This window comes from Mus pahari, chromosome X, assembly GCF_900095145.1.
Source record: "Mus pahari chromosome X, PAHARI_EIJ_v1.1, whole genome shotgun sequence".
In the NCBI taxonomy this organism is placed as follows: domain Eukaryota; kingdom Metazoa; phylum Chordata; class Mammalia; order Rodentia; family Muridae; genus Mus; species Mus pahari.
In genome coordinates, this window is record NC_034613.1 from 123,077,755 (window position 1) to 123,088,545 (window position 10,791).

Sequence of the window (10,791 nt, forward strand, 5' to 3'; positions counted from 1 at the left end):
AGTTTCTTTTGCCTTACAGAAGCTTTGCAATTTTATGAGGTCCCATTTGTCAATTCTTGATTTTACAGCACAAGCCATTGCTGTTCTGTTTAGAAATTTTTTCCCTGTGCCCATATCTTCAAGGCTTTTCCCCACTTTCTCCTCTATCACTTTCAGTGTCTCTGGTTTTATGTGGAGGTCTTTGATTCACTTAGACTTGACCTTTGTACAAGGAGATAAGAATGGATCAATTCTCATTGGAAGATAGAAATTTTAATTGCTTTTATATACTGTCCTCTTTCCTCTGAGTCTTTCCATTTTTTTTTTTTAAATTCCCTGGCCAGATTGTACTACAATGACTATAGGCAAACCTCTCTTTGACACAACAAGATGTCAGGAGAATTTTATTTACTAACTACCAGTTCCTTAGTCCTTATCCTACAAGATTATATTTTTATCTTCCATTGTCAATCTTTTTTCATCACTTGGTGTCTAACATCAGCCTAAAAGTTTCTAATTCTGGAAAAGTTTCTGGAGATGACCACTGAAGCTGACAGCAGAGTCAATAGCTGTTGAGTTTAAATATTTTATGGAAGCCTCAGACTTTCAGCCCACATTCAGTACTAGCTAGGGTCCCCTGAGCACTGTATCTATGAGATGCCAATGAAAGTGACAACTGGGAACTTCAGGTCCAAATTCTGATACGTATCAAATCCCAAGATGTTCATGCATCACAGAAAGAAACAAGACAAGTTTCTATTGAGTTTCTTAGTTTTTTCTTTGGATATTTGCTGCTTTCTGGGCATTTTTTGCTACAGTGAGAATAGGAACTACTATATCAAGAGACAGACAGTACGGAATCCTCTTCTACTTGGAAGCATATGTTCAGAATGGTCAAGTTTTCAAGATGAAGGAAAAGGATTCATTTATTTTTGAAGATTTAGAATATTTATAACATCTGACTAATGACTTCAAACATTTTAATGTTGATCAGGTTTTTCTGCCAGTAACCAAATAATAAGAAAAATGATTTATATTGTGCTCAGCATATTAACAAATATGAGCATACCAGTACACACACATACAAGTACACACACATTCCTTTCATACATGTATGTTACTGAAAAAGAAAAGGTTTCACAAAATAATGATTACTTTTATCATTTGGTGTTCACATTTTTATCCTTTGTTCTATTTCATTTAAAATACTCCTTATTGGCTACTACAGAGAACATTAACAAATTATTGTCAATAGCTTGAAAAATATTGCTTTGAAGTACAGAATCAAATAGAAGATAATAGAATAATAGAATAGATAATAGAATGTTGCTTTGTGTTAGTAGAAGATACATTTGCATCATGTTGTACTAACATCGGGAGGAAGAGGTTCTGAATTTACAGCTAAAGATGAATATTCATGGTACAAATGAAAATGGAATTATCTTTGGCACATTGATTTTTGTTATCAGATGTACTGAAAGACAAACTAGTTGGCTTTGCCTTTGATACCCATCTTTATCTAAGATGCTACCCCGCTATGTGTTAGGCTCTTTCAATGCTGCCAATTATGTAAAAGTTGTATGTTTTTCTACGAGCTAAGAGAGAGAGATGTGTCATGTTTTCAGAGACAATTTACCAATAAGTTATTGGACTTGGTTGTAGTATGATCACCCTTCATGTAGTAACAAAGCTTTATGTAATGAACTCTCCATAGTTCACCCTCTATTATGTATTCTACACCTCCTGCTCATCCTCTCTGTTTCCTGTTCTCCTCCCCCTTCTTCTTGTCTTCCTTTTCATCCTTATTTTTTCTTCTCCTATTCTCCTATCTTCTTTTCCCCCACCCCAACTTGTGATTTCTGAAATTATGGAACTCTGCAACGACCTACATAAAATGGACTGAAAACAAAATGCAATCATTAGGATTATACAATATTCAGGCTACTCCAGTGATCATCATGAATGTAAGGGGCTATAATGAATTTTAGAGACTTAGTGAAATCACTGACTGGTGTAATTCTTTGTTCCTTAACATGGATGACAGTTCTTCTAAAATTGCCTTGTGGTGATACAACAAGAAAGATTAAATGGACTGGAGCTTCAGTTTGCTATGGCATAAAATCTTTCTATTCATAGTTGCTTATATTTCCATTCAGAAGTTTTGGATGGAAACAAGCAAACAAACAAAAGGACAGGGATGATAGCAGCCCTGCAGATGGCAAATACAGTGGGAATAAAGTTTTTATTGAATACTCTTTTATAGGTTTTGATTTTTGAGCCACAGGCATAAATTACCTATTTAAAATTTTAATAAGGAAGATAAAAGGCTAGAGATGTGGTTCCATGTAGAGCTTTTGCCTAGCATACACAAAACCCCAGGATTCATCAGTAGCACAGTGGAACAGAATGGAGAGAAAACAAACAAAATATAGTCATGCCCCTTTCACCCGTGCTGCTTGCTTTCATTGCCAACTTGACTGGATTTAGAATTACCTATAATACATACTTCTAGGCATGGTATGGAAGGCACTTCCAGAGATTTAACTGAGGAGGGGAAAAAAACCAGCACAAAATACAGGTGCAGTATTCCATAGATTGAGGACCCCAACTGAATAAGAAAAGAAAAAGGAGAAAGCCTGGTGTTTTTCTAGCATCCATGTCTTTCTCTTTGCAATAACAGCTTCCACATGCTACTGTTTCTACATAGCCACAGTGCCTTTCTCGCCAGAAAGCATCTCAAATCATGAACCCAAATAAACCTCTTTTCCATTAAGCTGCTTCCTGTTAGGTAGCTAAGTCACAGTGATGCATAAAATTAATAACCCCTTTATTCATGGGGCGATATATTCTAAGACCTTTGGTGGATGTCTGAAACTGTAGACAGAACTAAACTGTATTTATACTATTCTCTTTTTCTCATATTCATTTATGATAAAGTTAAGATTACAAGTTAGAGATTGTTGCAGAGCTGTTTCAGTGTTTAAGAGCACTTGTTGCTCTTGTAGAGGACCCAAGTTCAAGTCCCTTCCCAGAACCCACATGGTAGGTCACAACCATCTGTAACTCTAGTACTAGGAAATCTGATGCCTTCTTCTGACTTACTCTGTTACTAGACACACATGTGGTGCACATGCAGAGATTCGTGTACATAAAATAATAAAATCTTTAAAAAATTAAGGAAGTACATACATAATTTTTGCCTTCTTAAAAACTTATAATATAGGCACAGTAAGAAACTGGCATCAACAGTGAATAATAAAGTAGAATAGCTATAATATCTATAATGTTCTACAATGTAAATTATGTGTATATTGTCTCTGTCTCCCAAAATATTTTGTTTTAGTATATTCATGTTTATTCCTGTGACAATATAAGATGATAAAATTTCTATGTGGTAATATGAAATATGGTGATTGCCATAGGAATTGTGAGGTAATGTTGGCTAATATACAAATGTTACTTATACATGAGCACCATGATATATGTGGTATTATGATGGATACTGAGTGACTAATGGTGGATAGTGTATGGAGTGTTAATACATTCAGAGAAGGATGATGCGGTCCTGACCAGCATGGATCAGGACAGAATAAATTCCATTACACTACTCAGAAGGGTATATTATTAAACATTTATGAATTATTTATTTTTGGAATTTTACAGCAAATATTTTCAGACTGAAGTTGGTGACTGGGAACTAAAACTACAGAAAGGAAAACCATGATTAAAGTATAACCCCCAAGTAACAACAGAAAAAAGAATCACAGTGATCAAAGTACTTTTGGATAATAAAGAGACAGCATAACTTAGGCCAAACAGGAAAATGTAAGATTTAAAGGAAGAGAGATATATTTATAATCTGTCCAATTTAATATCCATGCAATATGCATAAAATGTAACTTACTGTTTCTCCTTCTTCAGTTGAATGGGAATAATGCTTCCCCAATACATTATGGTCACTTAATATTATTTAATATATTATTTAACATATCATTTAATATCATGTATTATACTACTAAGTACATAGAAGATTGTGCTAGACAGGATGTAGTCTCCCAAACACACCAATACTTTTATACTCAGAGCCTGTAATTGTGTTATGTTACATGCCAAGAAACCTTTTCACATAGCATTCAATTACTAACTAGTTGACTTTCAACTATTGAGATTATTCAACTCAAAGTGGATTTAAGAAACAGTAATGCACTATATATCTTAAAATCATTAGTTAGAAAAGCTGACTTAGATTATACTTACCATACAAATATGAAAGATGTTCAAGGGGCTGTATGTACTAATCACCTTCGGTCGATCAATTCCCAATGTACACAAAAGTAAAAACATCCCTTCTTACTCCTATTTTCATATAAATGCCATTGGTAAATCAGCTTTTAAATAAAACAGGCGAGGAGAGAGAAGAGTGGGAGACTAAAAATCAAGAAGAGAGGATTCCAAATGTGATGGTATTCAGCTTGCTGTCACTGACTTTGAAGGAGACTGAGGAATGTGAATGGCCTCTACTAGTGAGAACAGACTTCCCTTGAATATTATCAAAGCACTCTGGGTCTCAGTCCTACACTCAAGGAAGTGAACTGTGCCAAGACAACCTGGAGAAACAAGGGAACTGATTCCCCTTCCACAGGAATGCCCACAAGAGAATGCTCTCCTGCTGATCCCTTAATTTTAGCCCAGTGAGCCTCATAGAAGATTTCTGATATACTGAATTATTAAATGATGTGAACAAAAATAAATCTAAACTCTTAAATTAATAACTAGTACTACATTAATAAAGGCATGGTAATTTGTTGTAGCAGAAATAGAAAACTACTATCCAGAAGTTCAACAATTTACTAAAATGTGTATTTATTACCATGGTCGTGGAAATCTTAAAAATTAGCTATCTGAATGGTCTAAGATTACTAATGCCACAGTAATCTGATCAGAAGCTGAACACCTTACACATCAAAAGGTCAGCGCTCAGAGACTGTGGTCTGCCTTTGTGTCTTGACAATTAAGCGATCCACAGTACACATGGCAATCAAGTCTTTACAAAGGTAAATGTATAGTGATTTTATTAGCATTTACTTATATTATACATATTGTATTTTACAAGTGAGTAAAATGAGCAAGTAGGTATTACTGTGGGTGAGGATGAAGTAGTGACAGGTATAGTTCATACCTAAGTCATTAATGTTTATAAAATGGGCATATTGTGTCATTCCTTTGAGCTTCAGCTATTTACTGTCTCATCTACAAAGCAGAAATGATAATATACTAATTTCATGATGTTTTTGAGAAAGTTTAAGTGAGATACTGCATGGAAAATGGCAAATAAATACGTACCATGTAGGCATTAATTTTTTTTCCAAGACAAGTTTTCTCTGTATAGCCCTGACTGTCCTGGAACTCACTTTGTGGACCAGGCTGGCCTCGAACTCAGAAACCCACCTGCCTCTGCCTCCTGAGTGCTGAGATTAAAGGTGTGCGCCACCACCCCTGGCAGGCATTAATTTTTGCTGTTGCTCGCCTTTGTAAAATATGTTGATAGAACAATGTATTTTTTATCTTATGTCAAATGCTTGCACTTTGAAGAAATCATCATTGAAGCCTAGATAGAAATTTATATATGATATCTTTTGCCTGGATGGGAGATTCTCATGAGGGCTCAGATCGAAAATATATTTATATTTATTTTATTTATATAATTTATTTTATGCAAACCATCTCCTGCTTATCCTATGAACAGTTATAACTCTCTCATTCTGCAGATTATTTGGCTATAAACCTGTTAATGCTATTTCAGCCTTCCTGATTAATAGTTGTGGGTATTTGCAATATTTTCTGCACTGTCAAGATAAAACTTGTGTGTGGTTGTGTTTTGTGTGTGTGTGTGTGTGTGTGTGTGTGTGTGAGTGTGTGTGTATGTGTGTGTGTGTGTGTGTGTGTGTGATTTAAATTTATTTATTTTGTGTATTTGGAGGTGCATATACTTATGTATGTGTGTGCAGGTCAGAGAAGAACTGTGGGCGGAGTCCCTGGAATTGAGCTTCAGTTGTTAGGTTTGTTGGCAAGGGGCTTCAGCAGCTGAAACATGTTAACAGGCTCTGCGTGTGTTTCCAGAGGTGATAAGTGATAAGTTGCAGAGAGGTAAGGCAATAACAGCTGGCTGTTGCAGAAAGGATGCCTAGAATCCCTGTACTAACAAGGTGGAAGAGGGAGGATTGAGAGTTCAAGGTCATACTAGGCTACATAGTAAGACATTGTCTCAATCAAAACAAACTAGGTATAATATATAAATAAAACATATAACTGTGGCTACGGGAAGGAAGTAGAATATAATGAGTGTAAATTTACGTTTTAGAGACCAATCAATTTCTTGGGAGATCTTTATTGAAGTTCCTTAGTCTGAGAAGATAGTTCTGCGTTCTTGTTTTAGCTCTGCCACTAGCTAGTTTTATGATCTAAGCAAGCTATTTCTATTCTCTAGGCCCTGATTTCTCTATAAGAGAAATGAGGATATGGCACCTGTCTCTTTCACACCATCATTTTTATCTTGCTTTTGCTAAGGAAAATGGCTGGGATAATCTCACTAGCTGTCAGAATCTAAGGGACAACTGTGTAGTGAGTGAAGGACCAAACCAGAGGCATTTCCCAACCTTCCTTGACCAGTGAACTGCAATTTTGCTCAGCTCTATGAGATTGTATTTATTTATTTATTTTAAATAATCTCTTCTCACTCAGTTGAGGATGATGTAAAATGCATGTTTGCTTATGAGACCATAGCTTAGTCATCTAGGAAATCATTTTTTTCTTTTTTTTTCTTTTCTTTTTTTTTTCTTCTTTTGCTGTCAGGATGGGTTTGCGGGTTTGCTAGTGTAATTGGACAATGTGCTTGACAGAGGAAAGCGAGTTTGAGACTGGATGGTACAAAGGATTATCACCTCCTAAACTCTAGAAGTGAGGGCTAACTTCCCTGTTTGGGGTTGATTAGCTTCTGCTTCTGCCTAGACTGGCATCATTTCTGAAACCAGACTGCAAAGTTTGTCACACCTGTCCCTAAAAACATGGAAAATGACTGAGCAGAATTAAGTTGGTGGCATCTTGGGGCACAGGGCACTTCTTGAAGTAGGATGAGCCCCCACCCCCTATTTCCCATTAGCTAGAAGGAGACATCTGAACAGAGTGGTGTTGTCAGCTAAGAACAGAAGTCTTTGCAGAAGTACATCAGTCAGAAACGGTTTGTTTCTTTTTCTTCAGCAGTGGAGCCAGGCGAAAGACAAATTAGAATATTTGGAACCAGGCAGGCTGGAAGTATCATGACACATTTGAAATATTCATTTGATAATTATACACCTGAATGGCTAGCAGATTGGAACTGAGCATGCTAAAAGAGCGAAAGGGGATGACAGCGCTGAACTTGTACTCCAATGTCCCCAATTCCCTGGTTCTAAGGAATTCTCTTACTGTTTACTCAGTATTTATAGGGCAAATTGCCGGCAGTTTTACAGCACTTCACATCTGAGGTGATTTTCTGAACTAATTCCATTTCAAGCCAAAGAAAACACCTGGATGCTTTTCTTTCCATGTGTTTCCATGTGTTTCCAAACATCTTTGGCTCTCCTTAGTCCTTTCCTCCTTTTCCTATTCCACATCTCTGATTTCTTGTCCCTGCCTTCCGTGGTTCTGTGTGCCATTCTTGTTTTAGTTGTTAGTTCTAGAATGAATAGAATCAAAATTACAGATCTTATATCTGGAAAGGATGGCAGCTGTTATCTGATCCGTGTCTGCTCTTGAAGCTTATTCTAAAGCCAGGTGAATCTGTGTCAACGAAGCTGTGTCTATATTGGTTTGAAATCCTTGCAGCTTCCTATCTCTTTGTCCCTTGAGTAATCACAGGTCAGGAGAATTTCAGCTGCCGGATACTCACATAACCAAGACCAGAGTAAATATCCAACACCTTATGTTCATCCCTACTGAGTCCTCCCCTAAGCATGAAGCTGTTGGTTCTTTTCGACCAATCTGTAATCTTGTCCTTGTGATTTTCATCTATCCAAGAAGATATTTGCTTGTGCTTTCCCTAAGAAACTGTCAGAACATAGAAAAGTAACAGCACTGGGACCTTTTCAGATGTACCTGAGTGATTCCCAGTCTATCTCTTTCAGCACTACGCATTAGACCAAATTGCCCAATACAACATAAACAGTACCATTTCATGCAGAATCTCTTTCCCTTGTTTGCTGAGTCGAAAGGAGGTAATTCATTATATCTCAGTAGCATCTAATAAATAGAAAGTTTAATTAATGAGCATGGATGCTTTTGAAAGCACACGTTCACCCCCTCCCTCTTCTACACAAACACAGGGTCCAGACTGTATGGGGTCGATTGAAGGCTTTAAACAAGTATATACACATACAATAGAACCAAATCACTGTATCTAGACACAAATGTAGAACCCCATACATTTAGTTTATGAATATAGATGTACAGTTTATGAAAACTGCACGACCATGGATCTAAACCACAAGCTTCAGGTGCCATTCATTCAGTTCTTTGTTCCAACTCACGGACTTACTTACTCTTCTCCTTCTCTCAGGCTAAACATTTGCTTTGAAAGTAACTTGGTACTATGTAAATGTACTACCATGCCTTTTAATTTAGTAGATTTTTCAAGACCAGTGAAAGGCACGTAATTTGACATCCTTTAAATCTCAACTTGTAAGACTTGATGGGAGATGAGAAATGATGCAGATCATCTGTAGAACACCCCCAAATCCAAGAAACAAACACTAGGCAATTGGGCATGCATAATGGGATGACATATCAACATGTCATTCCAGCTAAATACCAAGAAGATAACTATTTTGCAAAAGACAAGTGGGTCTGGGTGCCATATGAATATAGTATTTATTACTCATTTGAAGCCAGGGAAAACACACACCATCTCTGATAGTGCACTATTGATTAGCCTGTGCCTCTCCTCTCCTACTCATAAAATCAACTCGGGTAAAGTTCAGGGATTCTGTTTTCCAGGCTGGTTTCCCGGCTCCAGGTTTTTCATAAGGGAGTGATTACACTGCTAAACACTTGGCCATCACCAGGTGCGTAGCTGCAGTCCAAATATCCCACCTTGCCAACAGGGAAAACGACCTCCTCCCAGTCTTTCTCCCAGACGGAGCAGAAAGGCCAGGACCTGTGAATTCAGCTCAGAACTGGACTAAGTGGAACCTGATGGGGACTGTTTGCTCCAGTCATTACATACGGTGCAGGGAAGCAGCCACTTTAGAGCATAGATCTGACTGATGGCCCCAGTTGTATATTTCTGAGTTCCTTATAGGAATCCAGGTAAACTAAACTGGCCAGCTCTTAAGTTTGAAGGCTACAAACCCAGCAAGGTAATTGGGAGCTCTGGTCCAGGAGCCCTCCTGTATCAGCTTCTTGGCTCTCTGCAGTTGAAGGACTGTCCTTGAAGACTGAGTATCTCCATTCTCACACTAATCTCAGACCCATTTTGAAGATGCCTAGGAGCAGGCTTTCTCGGGGCTGGGCTGGGGGCATAATATTTACCCCAGAAAATCATACTAATTCACCATCCAGGCTCTGATTCATAACACTGCTCATGAAAACGATGGTTTTGGTAGGTGCCAACAGTATCCAGTCCTAAATCTCCTAAGGCTCTCTCCATCCAGGGCATCAGCTCTCCCAGGTGTCCCAAAACAATCTGTTGCTGGCCTCCATTTGTGTCCCACCACCCCAGCCCATAGCCAGCCAGCCAGCCCCTTTCCAACCCACAGAATCTCAGCACCTTCATTCAAGCCTCATTTCCCTGCAGCTCCGTAACAACAAATAGGACAGCACCGGTGCCATTTGTCAACTTACCCAGGCCAAGTGTGTTTTTTTCAGATTTGTGCTGTCTGGAGTCCGTGCACCTGGGCGCGTGGTGCGGCAGGCAACCTTACTGGACTCCTCTTCCGCGGCGCGCAAGCGGCAGCCGCCTGGGACAGTCCCGGGCCTGGAGGCTGCCGAGTGAGTGGGTGGTTGAGTACAGGCGAAGGAATCAGGATGCTGAGAGGAGCCCAAGGACTGACTCCTACCTGGGCTTCCTTCTTTGCTCTTCAGTTACTGCCAAACTTCCCTCTGACTGGCCAGACCTCACCTTTTGCCTCTGCCAGTGCCCGAAACTCTTCTCTTCGCTCGACCGACTGGTGTGCTCCTGCCGGGCTGGGCTCTCTCTCTCTCTCTCTCTCTTCTCTCTCACTTGTCCCCCCCTCAGCGCTCTCGCTCTCTCAACCTGAGCCCCTTCAAACACACGCACCCCTTCACGCAGCAAGCCACAAACAATAAGAGCAAGGGGGAAGAAGCCAAAGCCGACACCGGGAAATTGAGGATAGCAGACACTCTGGTAGGAAGAGGAGTGTGTGTGGAGGGGTGTGTGGGGAAGAACCGCATTCACACAGGCGCCCTCAAGCTAGGTAGCTGATGGGAGCTCTGGCCACCTTTCCAAACCCCTTTTCCTAGACTAAAGGTTTCTGTCCCCTACTGCTGCTGCTTGGAAAACCCTATACCAGACAAGGGGAGAGAAAAGCATAAGAGGGGTGGGGAGGGGAAAAAATCAAGGAGGCGCGCTCCCTTTCTCCTCCCCACCCCTAGATCCCAAAATGTCCAACCCTGAGCTCTTCTTTTCCCTTCTATCTGCTGCAGGTTCTCATCTGCTGCTTGTCTCCCTTTCTATCTTTTGGGGGGTGGCTGAGAGCTGTGGAGAACCCGTCGCGGTTGTGGTGTGTGTGTGTGTGTGTGTGTGTGTGTGTGTGAGGG

The 10,791-nt window shown here is 39.4% G+C and overlaps 1 protein-coding gene across 1 annotated transcript in view; it reads right to left on the reverse strand.

The window, feature by feature from the left end:
* Nucleotides 1–10,749, reverse strand: part of Trpc5 (transient receptor potential cation channel subfamily C member 5) — a 290,726-nt gene extending 279,977 nt beyond the window's left edge. Inside the window, exon 1 of the mRNA XM_021188239.2 lies at nt 9,856–10,749. The gene's annotated coding sequence lies outside the window, so the exon portion shown is untranslated. The remainder of the gene's footprint in view (nt 1–9,855) is intronic.
* Nucleotides 10,750–10,791: the final 42 nt, after the last annotated feature.